The 17,355-nt window shown below is 45.4% G+C and overlaps 1 protein-coding gene across 4 annotated transcripts in view; it reads right to left on the bottom strand.

Annotated features, from left to right (window-relative positions):
- TRMT9B (tRNA methyltransferase 9B (putative)) overlaps positions 1-16,594 on the bottom strand; it is a 54,601-nt gene extending 38,007 nt beyond the window's left edge. For 3 of the 4 annotated variants that reach the window (XM_053660054.1, XM_037128716.2, XM_053660055.1), the window contains exons 1-2: positions 16,503-16,594; positions 15,573-15,721 (exon numbers count right to left, since the gene is read on the bottom strand). The gene's annotated coding sequence lies outside the window, so the exon portion shown is untranslated. Of the gene's footprint in view, positions 1-9,722; positions 9,772-15,572; positions 15,722-16,502 lie in introns of all 4 variants that reach the window. The other variant, XM_053660053.1, reaches the window with a different exon arrangement.
- Positions 16,595-17,355: the final 761 nt, after the last annotated feature.

Below are 17,355 nucleotides of genomic sequence, written 5' to 3'. Positions count from 1 at the left end.
ATATTTATTTTCAAGACCCTAATCTGTGGCATAGAATTAATATCCACAGCTGCACTCAATGTCCAACATATCGTATTACATCACAAAGGTGAGAAAAGACCATGTCAGCGCAGCCAACTCTTCTCTTTCACTAACATCTAAAGGCATAAGGCAGCCCCAGAAGGGTCAGCACAAAATCCAAATAGTGGAGCGCAGGCTGGCCTGGGAAGGGGCCCTGCACCCCAGGCGGAGCCACGAGAATGAGCTGGAATATGGCAGGAGGTGGAGTGCACCTGCCATAAATACTCTCTTCACTGTTATGTGTGATGAAGCACACAGAACAATAGAAAAGTCCATCAAATGCCGCTTTGGAATTAAAGAGAATGCAGGGAACACAGGCTTAGGGAAGAAACAGCTCAGAACCAGAAGTTCAAGGACAGTGATAGAACAGACTGCCGTGTTTAGTAATAAAAGATGTTTACAAAAGTTAACAAAATTAATTTGGGATTTTTTGGTTATTGTTTTCATACAATTTTGCTCACAAAAGCAAAATATGGCATATATATGTATACACACATAAAATGTGTATGTGTGTTGTACATATACTCGCATATATGAAAATATAGTTTTCTTACTGGGAAGAACACCAAGTATTGTTGGAGTTATCACCAGTGAAGAGTTGAACAGAGTGAGCACCAATAAAGAGGTAAAGAAAAGGCGTGTTCAGTACCAACGAGGGAGTCTAGGACCTTGAATGCTATATATACATTATATATGTGTGTGTATTTGTGTGTATGTTTATTTACATATCGATAACACAAAATCCTGCAAGCATATGTGAGCACAAGAGCATAGCATGGTCAGAGGGCAGAGGAGTGAGGGTGTACTCAGTTGAGGCAGGACTTTGGTTTTACATGAGCACAGAAGTAGGAGCGTCTCTGTGGTGACTTCTGCGTCTGCAGACCTGCTGCCTCTCTCCATGACGCTGTCTGGCCAGGCCAGTGCGGTTGAGAAGTGCCACACTGTAGATCCATCACAGCTCAGCGATTCTGGTGACTGGAAGAGACCTACTGGCGGTGCACTTCTGGGACCACCTTCTGTGCTGCCCACCCTCACCTTACCTTAAAGGGACAGGAAATTGGGGAGGGGTGTCCACTCTGTTCCCCTTTCCAACCTCATCCTCATCCAACAGGCTGCATCCCAGCAAAGTCACAATTTCTGCAGCCTTCTACACTCCCTGAGTATGTATGTCTTTTGTGATTTGGGTAGCATCTCATTTAAAACACGAATTCATCGATATTGTTGTTTTTTTAGAAGCTGCATTACAAGGTCCTTCAGCCTCTGCAATGACAATGGCAAAATTTAGCTTGCAAAAATGTTTCCAAACAAATTCAAAAAAATTTTTTTAAAGATTTTACTTATTTATTTTTAGAGAGGAAGGGAGGGAGAGAAGGAGAGAAACATTAATGTGTGGTTGTTTCTTATATGCACCCAGCTGAGGACCTGGCCCACAACCCAGGGATGTGCCTGGGAATTGAACCAGCCACCCTTTGGCTTGCAGGCTGGCACTCAATCCACTGAGCCACACCAGCCTGGGCTCAAAATTTGTTAATAGCTTAGACCCAGTTATTCCTCTCATATTGACAATCACTAGACAGTAAAGACAATGTTCTGAAAAATGTATTTAATACTCTTCTGGCATTCTAAGTGGATCCATGATTGTAATTCTACTACGGGAGGGACAGCTTCCATACTTAATGAGAAAAATCGGAAACTCAGGAGGCTTTCCCTTCCCTAGAAATTACCAGTGTTAAAGAGCCACTGTAATTAGAAAGGATTCACTTAGTGCATTACTGGAGAAAATTAAAATACTCCAGAAGGGGATGGCGTGAGTTGGTCAAATGCTAACAGGAAAAAAGTCATTTTAATGTCAACTCTATCACAAGTAAACACGGGAAATGGTTTCCCCAGGGCCCTAGAGTTGGGCAGTATTTAAGCATAAAACCCGCAGAACATCTCTGCTTCCCAATTTGACATTTTGGGTACTATGCAAAAAGTTTATTTGCATACTACCTAGAATTTCATTACGTACACTTCTCATACCTCTGGAGTGTTAACCACTGAGGGTGATAGCGATGATGAGCACTATCGGATTATAAAATTCCTTTGGATTATAATCTCCATGTGAAAACTGAAGAGGACACTAAAAGTGTAAACATGGTACATGAAGTATTGTAAACTCTGTTTTTTGCTCCTTCAGTCTCCGGCACCTCCCCACTGTGTGCAGCTTCTGGACAAACAGGTGAGGCCCATCCCCAAGGAAGTCAGTCCCTCGGTCCCAAGTTCTAGAAGCCAGACTGCTCTCTGAGCTCCCGCCGCATGCAGTGGGTGGATGGTATTAGTGTGTGCCACCTCTTGTGTTAGTCGGAGAATTCCTATTCTAAATAAATGGGCACTGAACTAAAAATTTAGACCAACTTTAGATTTCCAGTCAAGATGAGAGCATAGGTAATACAGCTTGCCTATGTCACACAACCACAGCAAAACTTACAACTAAACTCCAAAATAATTATCACCCAGAACTGTCAGAACATCGACCTGTATGGAAGTCTGACAACCAAGAAATTAAAGAAGTCACATTCATTCACACTAGTAGGAGGGGCGGAGATGCGGGGACACGGAATGGGCAGGTTCCACACCCACGTGTGGTGGATATAAATCAGGAGAGATATCTCGGGAGCAAGGAGTCCCAGCCCCACACCAGACCACGCAGCCCAGGGTTCCACTGCCAGAAAGGGAAGTTCCCGTAACTTCCGGCTGTAAAAACCAGTGGGAGTTAGGACAGAGGAAGAAACCTCAGGATTCTCAGGGGTCTCCTCTTAAAGGGACCACGATGGACTTAGGACTTACTCAGACTCACTCCCTCTGAGCTCCAGCACCGGTGCAGCAACTCGAAAGAAAGAGTGGCATGCAGAGAGAAACTGAAGTGTCTGGTATCAGGACGAGTGCCAGGGGACAGCTTGCTTCCAGACAAAACTCCAAAGGTAAGGCAGAGGCCTTCGTTCCCATTCTGAGCCCTTCACACACAGAGACACAAAGCAGTGGCACCATATCTGAGACTCCATCACCAGGTTCACACAGATTGCTCTGCCCTGGTGACTGTGTAAGGCTTCTCCCCATCCAAGTTACTGGTGTGCTGTGGTACACTATGCCACGCTACTAAGACAGGGAGTCAAAGCAGCTCTACCTAATACACAGAAACAAACACAGGGAGGCTGCCCAAGTGGGGAGACCAAGAAACATGGCCCAAATGAAAGAACAGAATAAAACTCCAGAAAAAGAACTCCACAAAATGGAGATAAGTAATATATCAGATGCGGAATTCAAAACACTGGTTATTAGGACGCTCAAGGAACTCACTAGGTACTTCAACAGCATAACAAAGAACCAGGTAGAAATAAGCGTTACACTAAATGAGATAAAGAAAAATTTGAACAGGGAATCAACAGCGGAATGATGAAACTGAGAATCGAATCAATGATTTGGAACATAAGGCAGAAAACAACATTCAATCAGAATAGCCAGAAGAAAAAAGAATTTAAAAAAAGAGGATCCCATAAGGAGCCTCTGGAACAACTTCAAATGTACCAACATTCAAATCATGGGGGTGTTGAAAGGAGAAGAGAAAGAGCAAGAAATTGAAAACTTATTTGAAAATATATTGAAAGAAAACTTCCCTAATTTGGTGAAGGAAATAGACATGTAAGTCCAGGTAGCACAGAGAGTCCCAAACAAGGTAGACTCGAAGAGAACCACACCAAGGCACATCATAATTAAAATGTCAAAGGTTAAAGATAAAGAGAGAGCCCTGACTGGTGTGGCTCAGTGGATTGAGTGCCAGCCTGCAAACCAAAGGGTTGCTGGTCCAATTCCCAATCAAGGGCACGTGCCTGGGTTGCGCGCCAGGTTCCCGGTTGGGGGTGCGTGAGAAGCAACCACACATTGGTGTTTCTCTCCCTGTCTTTCTTCCTCCCTTCCCCCTTCTCTAAAAATAAATAAGTAAAATCTTAAAAAAAGAGAGAGAATCTTAAAAGCAGCAGGAGAAGAGCGAATAGTTACCTATAAAGGAGTTCCCATAAGACTGTCAGCTGATTTCCCAAAAGAAACTTTGCAGGCTAGAAGGGATTGGCAAGGAATACTCAAAGTGATGGAAATCAAGGGCCTACAACCTAGATTACTACCCAGCAAAGCTATCATTTAGAATGGAAAGGCAGATAAAGTGCTTCCCAGACAAGGTAAAACTAAAGGAGTTCATCATCAACATGCCATTATTTGTGAAAGGTTAAAGGGACTTAAGAAAAATAAGATCAAGACTATACACATTAAAATGGCAATAAATTCACAAGTACCAACAATTGAATCTAATAACAAACTAAGCAGACAAGCAGAACAGAAACAGAATCATAGATATGGAGATCATTTAGAGGATTATCGGTTGGGTGGAGGAAAGGGAGTATGGGGGAGAGGTACAGGATGAAGTAGTACAAACAGGTAGTTACAGAATAGGCAGGGGGATGTGAAGGACAGTATAGGAAATGGAGCAGCCAAAGAACTTACACGCATGACCCATGGACATGCACTAAAGAAGCGGGGATTGCTGGAGGGAGTGGGAGGTGCTGGGTGGAGGGGAGAAAAGGGAGAAAAATTGGGACAACTGTAATAGCATAATCAACAAAATATATGAATAAATTTAGAGCAACTTGGATAAAAGCCTGTGTCACACAATTTACCATTAGAAAAAGCCGAGGTTGATCATTTTTAGTACCGAAGTATCATTTATTTTAATCCCTTTTAAGGAAATCTTTCTAACCTTTACCACATACTTTTTACATCTTTCTAAATTGCCTATAATGAATACATTTTTATTGATAACTTAGGGGCTAATTATGGCAAAATATCACAGAGCAGCAATGCTCCCTGGGTCTAACAGAGTGTCTGCACCCCACTCACGAGCACTAGGTTTGGGGTGCGCTGCCCACAGTGGCAACCACTTCTCACTCTGTCTCCAGTAAGCTCTTCTACTGTCAAACTTGCTGCTTTGGGTTGGCTTTGGGCTTAAAAAAATTCAGACAACTAAATCTTCTGGAATCCTACCTAAAATAGGAGAACAAGGACTGCCAGGTCATCAGAGGAGTCAGCCTTGGGTAGACCAGAGTGGTGACAACTGTACTGAACGCTCTTAGGCCTCTGGGCTCTGAGCTGTGATCTGGATACTGGAGAAGGCTTGCTGCACCTGTGACCTCAAGTCCTTGGGTGCTGGCCCTCTGCCCACCTTTGTTTCTGAAGCAGAGCTCCCCACACCATCTCCTGGCCGTGTGTGCACTTCAGGGCTACCTCTGTCATTCATCCTGAGTTCCTAATACCTTGGATCTTGTAATCCCCTCCGCTGTCAGTAGCAATGCACACCTGATTAATACCTGCAGAAAACCACTTCAGGGGAGGGTTAAAATGTGTATATCACACACAGAGCTTTCAATTCGAAGTGCCACAATTATGAAAGCTGCACAGAAGCAGGAAATACAGCGGTTGAAAGAATGGTCTAATTTGCAGACATCTTGCATGTGTTTTATCAGAATATGCTTGACATTTTAAGCTTTCTTGTGGCCGTAAATTGTACTTCTCCTAGCAGCAAGAGTTATTAAGTCTGTGCCCAGAATAAACCAGACTGTTTTGAAAAGTTTAATTATTTCAGTTTTCATACTCCCTTTTATGACTGTGCTTGTTTTTTTTCAGAGCTAAGCCTAAAAGGAGACATAGTCCATTATTTCTAATTTCAAATTCTAAATACCATTTTGTAACATTACCTATGTTACAATACCTATTGTAACATTCACAGGGTTTCATCATAATCTAGTAAAAATTAATTTAAAAAATTCAAAAATAGACAAGACAAACTATTTAACCAGAAGCTCCTATGAAAGATGGAAATACTTCTTGGTGATGGCTTGTTAAGGTTAAGATTGTTAAGAATACAATACTTAATGGAATCTAGGGTGCCATCTTCATGAGCTGAATGTTTATGTCATCCTCAAAGTCTCTGTGTTGAAGCTCTAACCCCTGACGCGACTGTATTTGGAGATAAGGCCTACAAGGAGGTAAGGTTAAATGAGGTCACAAGGGTGCGGCTCTGATCCAATAGGATTAGTGTCCTTTTGACAAGAACCCCCAGCAAGCTCTCTCCTCGTGCTCACAGACGGAGGCTCACGTGAGGACAGGTGAGAGAAGGTGGCCATCTGCAAGCTAGCAAGAGGGCTCCTACCAGAACCCAGATGGGCTGGCATCTTGATCCGGGACTCACAGCCTCCAGAACTGTAGGAAAATGAATTTCTCATGTTTCAGCCACCCAGCCCGAGGTCTTTGGTTATGGCAGTCCATGTAAACTGAGACGCCATCTGTCTTGTATCAAACACAGTTATTGAAAGTCAGTGGCGTGCTATGAGCTATATAACTGACCCCAAGTCCCATCATTTTTTTAATGATGAAACATTAAAAAAATGAACACAATATTTTTGAAAAATAATCCTTAAATAACAAAAACAATTAATATAAAAACCACGATGAGTTTCTGAAAGTAGCTTTTACCTTAGCAAGGCCAAAGGGTCTGCTTCCATCATCCTTGCTGAATGGCCTCCTAAACTGTTACAAAAGGGAAGCTTCACACATGAAGAAATGGTCAAAAATAGGCAAACAGAGAGAAAGCCAAAACTTAACCTTTCATTGTTCGTAGGGGACCGGCTTGTTTTGGCCTGGCAAATGTGACTCAGCTCTGTATGGAAAACCTACAGAAGCAAAGTGGTGGGCAGGAACCAGACCTTCAAACTGAGTTTTCCCGTGGGAATCAGGCCTAGAAAATGCATATAGACTGTTATGGCTTGCTCTTGCTAAAACTCCATCACCCTGGTCTAAAACAATAAGTGTGCATCGTCTATCTTCAGGGTAATTTCCAAAGCCTGTGTGAATTTTCCCAAGGACAGAGCTAATCAGCTCATCGCCATTCCCCTCTGCATGTTATTTTCATTTTCTTGATTGTACCTAAAATGTAGACAGTAATAGTCTATGTAATAGATAATAAATCTTTCTCTGATGTAAGACCCCAGGAAAACAATAAAAGCCTGTCTAGACAAGGGTTGGGCGCTCCCCTCTTGAGGGAGTGGCCGAGGCACCATAGGCACTCACCCCTTGAGATGGTAGCTGTGCCTGTTCCCTTGTTCTCCACAGGACTGTTGTCGCCTGTGCATTCATTCTCGCTGTCAGCCACAACAGGCGGACTCTGCTGCTCAGGGTCCACCACAATTGTTTACATTGTGCCCTTAACTCTATTTCCCAAGACAGCCTGAGCTATTGACACATAATTGATAAAGAGGGCCCCAACGGGCAGTCCCTCCTCCTACACTAGGGAATGTAAATTTCTTCAATTTCCCTCCTCCCACCCCTAAGCTGCTACATCTGTTTTGTTTCAGAATTATCAGGTCCTTTCAAAGTCTAGCAACTCTCCTCTGTTGAGCGCTTTCCTGGGCCGTCCGTCTGTCCCGCCTGTCCTCTCTCTCCCCATCCTTAGTCTCTCTGCGCGTGGTCTCCACCCCTCAATCAGCAGAAACAGTTTCTTCTCCTTAAACAGAACCACAAGACCACACACAGGTAGATTCAAGCCATTCCAGGACCCTTCTTCTGCCCTCTAGCTATAGACTCTTTCTTTTTCAAAGGGTGGGGCGGGCATAAGCCTGGCCCACCTCCTCCTCCTCCTCCTCCTCCACTCTCCTCCGTATAAAGTACCACACAACCTCACCCAACACTATGAGTCTCTCAGGGTTTCCTGCCACACATTTCTATCACCAAGTTTCAAAGTGATGACACGCTTGACAAAAATGATTATTGAAATCCACAGGATGGTCATTTTGCTGGCACCTCTGGGACTGACCATAGGCACATGGGCCACAATCTACCCTTTCCGAAGCTGTTGGTGATCCAGCAAGCAAAAAGGTCAAACAGCTCATGTGCCTCTCAGGTGAAGGATAAATGATGGAAAGACACAAAAGGCACCTGGCTGCAGGGGCCAAGGCCCACAGGAAACAGCATCACGCTGAGCGGTGGAGCTGAGAAGCAGCTTGAGAGCCAACAAGGGAAGAAAGCTATATCACTAGTTTCTTAAGGTCTAAGGACTAGACTCCATGCAAACTAATTCTACAAGCCCAGCGGTCCACCAGGTCAACTGCTGAAACAAACAGACCCAGGAGAACAGGAGTTAGCCGGGCACAGCTTGACCCAAAGTAGTTGTCACACAAAGTATCAAAGAAGCAATATGAATACTTTAGTGATGACTATTTACCTATAATAAAAAATGTCCACATCAAAATACAATGTAATTTTTCTCTATTTTTAAAATTACTCAATTACTCTTCAATCTTCTGTTTGAATGAATGAATCATAGCACACAGCACACTGGGAATGATTCACAACACCAGAGTGAGTGGTGGGAAGTTTTTAAACAATCAGGCACATGGTTGTCCTACATGTTTTTCATAACTGCGTAGTGATTTATGTGGTTAATGATTTATTGCATTGCCACCTGCACTTGCAAATATCTTATGATTCATAAGGTGCCTGCATTTTCTCAAATTATTCTAATTGTACACTCAACGCCTTGTAGAATGTTATGGGCTCTTATGTTTTTTAGTTATCATGATTATTTTTTATTTATTTGCTCACAATTCTGTAGGTCAGAAGTTTGGCGTAGCACAGCTAGGTTTTTGGCTCAGGGAGGAACAAGGCTGAAACCGAGAATGTCACTCAGGCTGAGCTTCGACCCTGAAGCTCTCAGGGGACAATCGCTTCCAAGCCCGGTCACAGAACTGAATTTAGCTTCTTGTAGTCACCGGAATGAAGTCCCTGAACAGGACCGAAGTCTCCCCTTCCTGCTGGCACCCTGAACATTTTTTAAAGGTTACTGGTTACTGTCTGAACATTGACTAACGTACCAAAAAAAAGAGTCCTCTTTTTTTACAAACTCATTATTTCTTGAAACGCTAAACCCCTCCAACTTTCAACAAGCTCACGAGTAATGATTCTCTGGGGAAAAGGGAGCCAATAAAAGACAGAGTCCTGGACAGTTGCCAGTGTTTGCCTCTCCTGGCTGCCTTTTCATTGTTGTTGAAAATACCAGCAGATACTCTCTGACATCACGAATATGTTTATGCTGCCATTAACTGCACCTTTGACCTCACCACTTTCTCTTTGAAAAGGCTACTGTTCCCACACTGGTGATGCAAGTCCGACAGCGCCGGACGCTTTACTGCCATCTCCCTGGGCCCCCAGCCGCTCAAGGGCAGAGCTGGAGTCTGACACCAACCCCAAAAGGAAGCACAAAAGAGGCTCCACTTCTCGAGTCAGTGAAAAAACAAACCACTCAGTGATGTTCAAATACTAGTCTTGCTTGGTTCTCCTCAAATTTTTCTTTTAAAAATATACAAAACAAACAAACCAACAAACCCAGGCTCTCTCTACCCACTCTAATTCGGCACGTCGCTGATCGAACCAGAGAGCGACTGCAGATTTGGCTGTTTTTCTTAATACACTTGGCAAGTCAAAGGGTCATTCTGATTTTTGATCCATAAAAGGAGTTGTGTCCTATAACTCAATCTTCAACTAAACTCCATACAGTATAGCTAAAGACAATAATTCAATACCTTTGTGATCCACAGGGAAGAACATCCAGCTTTCTCTCCTGAATGTTTGCTTGAATACGAACAAAAGAGGGGAGGAGAGGAGATGCTGGCATTAGAGTTGATTAATGCTACTATAACATAGTAAGATTAACACTACTTAGTTTCCTTTACAAGCAATCAAATAAAAACATAATGTTAGATTCAAACAGTCCCCTCCTGAGAACATACCATAAATGGGTTTAGGAACAGCAGTCCCTGGTAGGGACTTGAGACAGAAAACTGTGGATTTGCCTTGAAGCTGTTTTTATTTCGATGTATTTATTTTGGGTGGCTTGGTGTGGAGTGGCTAAATTCTTGGTTATCTCTCCTGGATCCAAATGAACATAATCATATTATAGTGGTTTCTCCCGGGAAACACCTGTAATTCTGCATTTAAATGTTTTCATCATCTACCAGAGAAGATGTCTGAATGGAGCCTTACCTTTTGAAATGTAAAAATCAATTTAACAATACATATGTAACAGGCTGACTAATTCACTAAGGAACTTCATTTGTTTCAGCTACTCTTCCCTCATTTTGTAGCTCCAAGTATCAGGAGCAACTATAAAATGATCACTCAATAATCAAGACTAATTAGTCCTGCCAATGTAATTTCTGAGTACAAATAAATGATCATTGATTACTTAGCAATAGTAGAGATCCAATCATATCTATTTTAAGTGTTTGAAAAAATAGATTGTGACAAGCACCAGGGTACAAAATAAGGGATTAGTGAATTCAAGCAGATGACTATTTTAATCTCCAATTAACAGGTCATTCCTATCTTTGTAACCCTTTTTAAAAAGCACCATTAAAGTTACAGAGCAAAAAATACTTGGTAGAAACACAGTTACTTCATCTGATAAAAGAACAAGCCTGCCAGGGGTCATTATTGCTCTGGACACTATGTTCTTTGCATTGCAATTCATTCAGTGGATAAGCTATTGGGGAGAACCCTTGTAAAAATCATTTTCCTGACATTTTACTTTGATTACTAAACCAAAACAAAGGAATATTATTTCACATTCAAATAGAACCACATTCAGAGACAGCAGTTGGTAATCTGTAGTTATTTATTTGCATGATGTTTTCCAGCAATTTCAACTGTAATGACTATACCATCCATCTGTTTAATATGGAAATTGGTTAGCAACTAAATCCTTTTTTTTAATTTTTACAATATGTCACCTACCTGCTTTGAATGAAATATTCTAGCTAAATCTCTAAGTGTTAGACATCACAGTGTCAATCAGTATTCATTCCAGTTTCCTTCAACTGTATATTCCTCTATCTCTAAGGCAAGAAAGCTATAAAGTACATGACCCAGACTCCCTTGCAGCTAGGGTTGTGGGCACAGATTAGGTTCTGCCAGTGAAATGAGCTAGATGAAAAGTTAGGTGGCAGGTGCGTAAGGAGGACGACGTTTGCTGGTTTATTTCTGTTATTGGGAGCAGTGGTCAGTCACTGGCTTCCTGAGCACAGCGGCACTTTGCAGCAGCTTCTCTGATCACTGGAACCCAGCTCAGACACTGCTCTTGATGTCAGCAGCTCCAGTGGCAGCCCTGACTCCTAGTCTCCAGAAGGTGGCAATGATGGCAGCCACCCTGGGGGCCAGTTCCGCAGTCCTGTCTGGGAGTCATCCTTTAAGCTCCTCCTGGATCCTCTCCCCTCCTCTCCTTTGAGTTGCAACCTTCCCTTCCAACTTTCTTGTGAGCATCTGATTTCCATCTTAAAGCCCTTGTGCATAAAGTAGCTAGGCTAGTTTTTGTTATTGGCAACCTAACTGACACAAGAAAGAAAGGGGAGAAAAGAGAGCATTTAGCACACAAGACAGCAGGCCACGCATGGAAAGAAGGGTGAAAGGGAAAAGAGTTGTACCTATCTTCACACATGATTACACCTTCAGGAACAGAAATAAGGTCACAGGCTAAACTATCCAAAACTACCCAAATCAAGGCCAATACTCTTTAGGGCCTGGGGTTGAGGCCAAAGCCTAATTATAAAGGCTGAGAAGTGATCGTCAGGAGCTCTGGAGAGAGAGGGGAAAAAAGCACTGAAAAAAAAATGGCAAAGAAGGGAGAGAAGAAAGAAAAATAAGGGCAGTGAGAAGGGAACACGGAATAACCAAGTAACTAAAGCCACACACTGTGACCAGGTTCAGAAAACAACCCCTCGCCCAGCCTTGCCTGGATGTCCCCTGACGGCAACCCACCAGGGCTGAACAGTGCTTCTTGCGGCCACCCTGCAGGGCCTGAGTCACAGTGTCCCGGAGCTGGGCTCAGGGGTCTTGGCCTGCAGACTCCGCACATGCACCAGTCGCTGCAGCTCCTGAATAGGCGTCAGAAGAACGATGTACCCATTCTGTGTATCTCCAGCTACCCTACAGAGTTAGCCTACCCATACGTGGTTTTCCAATCAGACAACCAGTAATGCAAAGAGCTGACAGTCAATTACAGTAAACACTGGTTTAGTTCTGGCCAGCTAAAAAAAAAGGACTGTAAATATCTTTTTTAAATAATTCAACACGATAGTCTGAAAAATAAGCCCAAGGTAAGATGTTTACCCAAAGGAATTGAGAGTCCTCCTGAGACTGTCATTCTTAACACAGAAAAAAAAAAGAGAAAAAGTGTGTCGCGGCCCAGGCCTGCGGTTCCTGCCTCACTGATACACTGTCTCCTTTCTGCAAAGACACGCCTCTCTCCACAGCCTTCCCCACCATCCTGACACCCGCCCCCACCACACACACAGTCAGTCTCTGCAGGCGCTGTGCGCTGGGCCTCCGACGCCCTTCCTTCCCGAAGGACCTTCCCTCACAACCCCAACAGAGCTTCCTTAAGCGAGCATTCCTGACCTCCCTCCCTCCTGCCTAGCACACAGCCCAGCTATGGTCATGGCTTACCCAGGTGTATTACCAGCTGACCTGTGGTCTGCCAGGGGCCAGTGCTGTCTGTCTTGCTGTTGCATCCTGAAGGCTCAGCGAGGTGCCCCAGGTGCCTCAGGAACGCTGAGCTGAACCACTGAAAACCTGAGTGAGGGCGGCTGCTGCTCCATCCCCCCAGTCCCTGTTGGACATCCCCATTTCTAAATAATGACGGGTGCCCTCTAGCTCTTCTCAGTGTCCACAGGAAAGTGAGGGATTGTTAGCATGCTGTGAGGGCCATCCTTCGCAGGCCGTGAACAGAAACTAGTCAATGAAATGTTTAAATTCCATTTTAGAATTTCAGCGGATCCTCTCCTCCCTCCTCCTAGTATCTCCTCCTTATCTCCAAAACCACCACGGCCAACTTGTGTCACTTAGGTGAGCAAAGGCCGGTCTGAGGTGGAGGACATGCAAGTTTGACAGTGGGAGCTTCCAACTCCCGAAGGACGCTGACTGCTAAGTGTCCGGTGGAACCACGCTGGGTACCAGAAGAGCATAAGAATACCAAGACAGGGCGATGACTCATTTACCGTCAATCGCAGCAGCCCCTTGGCAGCCCCCAGGAAATGACACTGAAGTCTACAGGTTTCTCCTTCTTACAGGCAGCTTGGGCTGACAGCATATTCAACAATTTGCACCAATGTTTTTATGGATTGTATGGATTTATTTTTTTAGACAGAAGGGAAGGGAGGGAGAGAAACATCAGTGTGTGGTTGTCTTTCATGAGCCCCTACTGGGGACCTGGCCTGCAACCCGAGAATGTGCCCTGATTGGGAACTGAACTGGCGATCCTTTGGTTTGCAGGCTAGTACTCAGTCCACTGAGGCACACCAGCCAGGGCTACACCAACTCTTCCATTGGCTGGTCACAAGCAGCCACCTTAGGAAATATCATCATCCCCATTTTACAGAGGAGGAAAGGCTCAGGGCTGCGATTCCCTCCAGGTGATGGAGTGCAAACTCTAAATTCCTTCCCATCTGTGGTTGGAAGTCTCTCCAGGAGGGAGGTAAGTACCCAAAGTGAATGAAGTCAACTCCTTTTGGAGACCTCTTAGCCTGAGGTCTGTGCTGTATACGCTTATGACATTAAGAGACGAGAGAAGAATCACAGGAGCTAAAGGACACCCAACTGGTCATTTAGCACCTCTGTGTTTTCAGCCCTCCCAGGGACTGAACTGGGAGAGAATCAGGCTTGCTTTTTAGTCCCTTCAGTCTGTCCATAGACAAACCCCTGTATCTCATGCACTGTCATGCACTGCTCTCCCATCACTTTCTTACTTGTCTACGAGCGAGAATACGAGATGGCACAGACAGGCTCTGACAGCCTCTTCTCAATAAGCAACACCAAGGGCTAAATTACAATGAGACCTTCACTCAGTTCCTATTTAAAATATAAACCAGAACACCAATATGCACTAAACACAAGGACTTGGTTGTATTTTTCCCCTACCCTAAGATTCTGTGTATTTCCAAGCCTGACCGGCCCTTTGTGCCTTCTTCAAAGCAGGCATAGAGCCCTCATCAGAATGTTTCCGATTTTGGAAACTAGCTTTCTACAGGTGCATAGGAATTCTTTGCGAGTGAAATGTATGTAAATATTCACATATTCACTTGTCAGAAATACTATAGCCCTGGCTCATGGGGCTCAGTGGCTTGAGTGCTGGCCTGAGAACCAAAGGGTTACCAGTTTGATTCCCAGTCAGGGCACAAACCTGGATTGCAGGCCAGGTCCCCAGTAGGGGGCGCATGAGAGGCAACCACACATTGATGTTTCTCTCCCTCTCTTCCTCCCTCCCTTCTCCTCTCTAAAAATAAATAAATAAAATCTTTAAAAAAAGAAAAACTGTAAAATGTAATACCTTCTTTCAGCCCTCTTAATCACGACAAGATGTGGCTGCAGAAGTACATATAAACAGGTTGAAGGCTGACTAGGACAGCCCCCTTGCCCCTCCATTTTAAGCCAGAGTTAACTGTGCAGATAACCTTTTCAGTTTCACATTCCTCCAATGAATAAAACTGTGTTGAAGCCTTTGAACTACCTCATGGTGTTTTAGCTAAATCAAGGCGCACGCACACACACACACACACACACACACACACACAAGGACAAATCACTTCCAAAGAACATCATTATAGGAATTGAATCTTTTCCAGAAACAGGGTTTCTTTTGAATCAAGAGAAGAATTTAGAGAGACCGCCTTTCTCAAAGCTGGCCAAATGCATTCCTAAAGCAGCAGCTTTCTGGAGGAGTCTCCTCAGCAGGGAGACCCCTCCCAACTTGCCAGCTCCCTTAGGTCTGTGCCCTCCTCTCCTCTAAACCCCCCTCATCCACAGGAGAGTCCAGTAGGTTGTTAGGTGTCAGGGACAGAAAAACCTACAGTTCTCAGTTCTCGCTTCCAGAAACTTCCAAACAAGTTAACCATTTATTAGCTAGTAACGTCATCCAAGGATTCTATAGGTTCATGATTCACATGAATAATAGCACTTTTAGCAGCTGAAAGAAGGGGTTAAATGCCAATTGTTGCCCGTAACATTGCTAATAACCTTACCCTCAAAATGATATAAATATATTCTGGCTCATGTGGATTTTTGTAGCCTTACCCTCTTTCCACATAAAACATTGTATGCTTATAACATTTATCACAGAGAGCCGAGATAATGCTAAAAAACATACATGTAGCCAACATTCCAATCCTACCATTCCATTTTGATAAACCTTCTTAAACTGTATTTTTGTCATCTGCTCTATTTCAGTGAGTTCTTTCAGATCAACTAAAAAAATATTCTGACGAACTTTCTGACTTAAAGTTATCTCTAGTTCACCTCCTGCTGCTAGTTAATCGATTCCCAGAGGATAGATTCTACAGGGAAAGATACACATGTACTCCCCGAAAACACACATTCATTTTCACCTTTAAGACACTAAGCGTGTCCCCTGCAGCTCGGAGCTCTGATTTATGCGGTACGCATCTGAAGCACATTCCGCAGTCCTCTCTGCTCGGCAGGCTCGCCCGTTTTGGTGCCGTCCAAGTGTTCAAGGTAAACAGGTCACCCTCGGCGACTGGAATGACAAAAGCACAGGAACTCGCCCTGGCGGTCAGACTTCAATTTCGGGCGCGCGGGCGTGAGCGCGCGCCGCGACCTGTCGCGCCCCCTCCTCCTCGTCCCCGGAGGAAGGGCAAGCGCGGAGCTGGCTGAACTAGGCTGGACTAGACGCTTCCCGCCGCTCCCCTCTGCAGACCATTGTTAGAACCACGGTCGCGGAGCTTTCCGCACCGTGTGGGGGTGGGAAGCTCCACCCAAGTGAATACTTGCAATGCTTTCTCGGAGCCCGAGGGAAAAAGCTGCTTTTGCATCAGAGCCGGAGGCTACACCAGGTGCAACTTCCACCCCTTGACCTATTTGAGAGTGTGAGAACGAAAGCAATAGGAAAAAATAGACGGAGGGCGCGCGAGGTAGCTAGACGCCGGGCGCTGGTGCCCGAATGGGAGCGCGCTTGAGCCCAGGCGCGTGCGGGGGATTCCAAAGAGAAGTTACTGCCAGGCCCCTGTGGCGAGGCCTCCCGGGCCGCCGACAGCAGGCTGAGCTGCCGGGCTGGGCCGGGGGCCCGGGGGCCGGGGAAGAGGGCAAGGTCGTGGCCCCTCCGCAAGCTCCTCCTCCCACCGCGGCCAGATCCTGGCTGGCCCCGCCCTCCTCCGGGCGCGCCCAGCGCGGGAACCCGGGTTCCAGGGGCTGGGGGGCCTTCGGGGGGCAGCGGCAGCCGCAGTTAGGCGACCGCTGATGCCCTGGGAGCGCGTTTCTCCGCCCCCATCGCCATCCCAGCCTCCCCGACCCATCCTCACCTCTCCATAGATGGCGCTAGCGCCCCGGCAGTCCCGGGACTGAGGCCGGCGGACAGTCTCCGAGGGGCAGCGGGCGTGGACGGTCAACAGAGCCCGAGGACTGTCGCCTCCCTATTTAGTCTGTTGGAACGCCCCGCCCAAACGTGCCCGGGAAGTCAGTCTCTGCCGCGGGATGGGGGTGACCTTCCTGCCTCCTCCCCTTGCTCTTCTCTTCTATCCCTTACCGGCGTGGCCCGTCCTACGTGGGCAAGGACGCCGAGGCGGGTACACCTGGCTCGCCTGGAGAGCAGCAACGCAGTACCTGGGGTGACAATAACGTGACGCTTTAGCGTGTTTTTTCTCAGTCGATCTTTGCAACCACCTACTCCAAGGGAAATATCCCCAGCTGGGGATATTGGATGACTGGACATCAAAGGAGTTAAGTACAAGGTGCCACTGCTCAGACCCTGCGGATCTTTTCACTAAAACAGGATGCTTAAAACATTAAGAGTTTGCACAGCTTCTCCCATCTAAGTAGCATCTATCGGAAGGAGGGATGGAACTCAGGTTAGAAGGTTCTACTTAAAAGTGGGCACGGGCACACCCGCACTACTTCCATAAGAGCAGGGTTAACTACTTTCTGCCAGGTCCTTCGTATGGTGACCTTCAACCTCTGTTATTAAACAACTCAGTAATCATCAGGGGCCTGTATACTTGAAAAGATTCTAGTGCTTGATATTGAAAAATTAGCACGTTTAGAAACTGTTCTGCTGCCTTTTGGCTGTGAGGTTGATGCTCCTGACTCCATGGGATGGGGGCACTTCTCACTGGGTTGCTTTTCCAGGTGTGTGTGTGTGTGTGTGTGTGTGTGTGT

Source organism: Artibeus jamaicensis, unplaced genomic scaffold (genome assembly GCF_021234435.1).
Source record: "Artibeus jamaicensis isolate MK-2021 breed Jamaican fruit bat unplaced genomic scaffold, CSHL_Jam_final scaffold_833, whole genome shotgun sequence".
Lineage (NCBI taxonomy): Eukaryota > Metazoa > Chordata > Mammalia > Chiroptera > Phyllostomidae > Artibeus > Artibeus jamaicensis.
The sequence above is the reverse complement of the archived record's forward strand: the minus strand, read 5'-3'. Positions and strand labels throughout refer to the sequence as shown.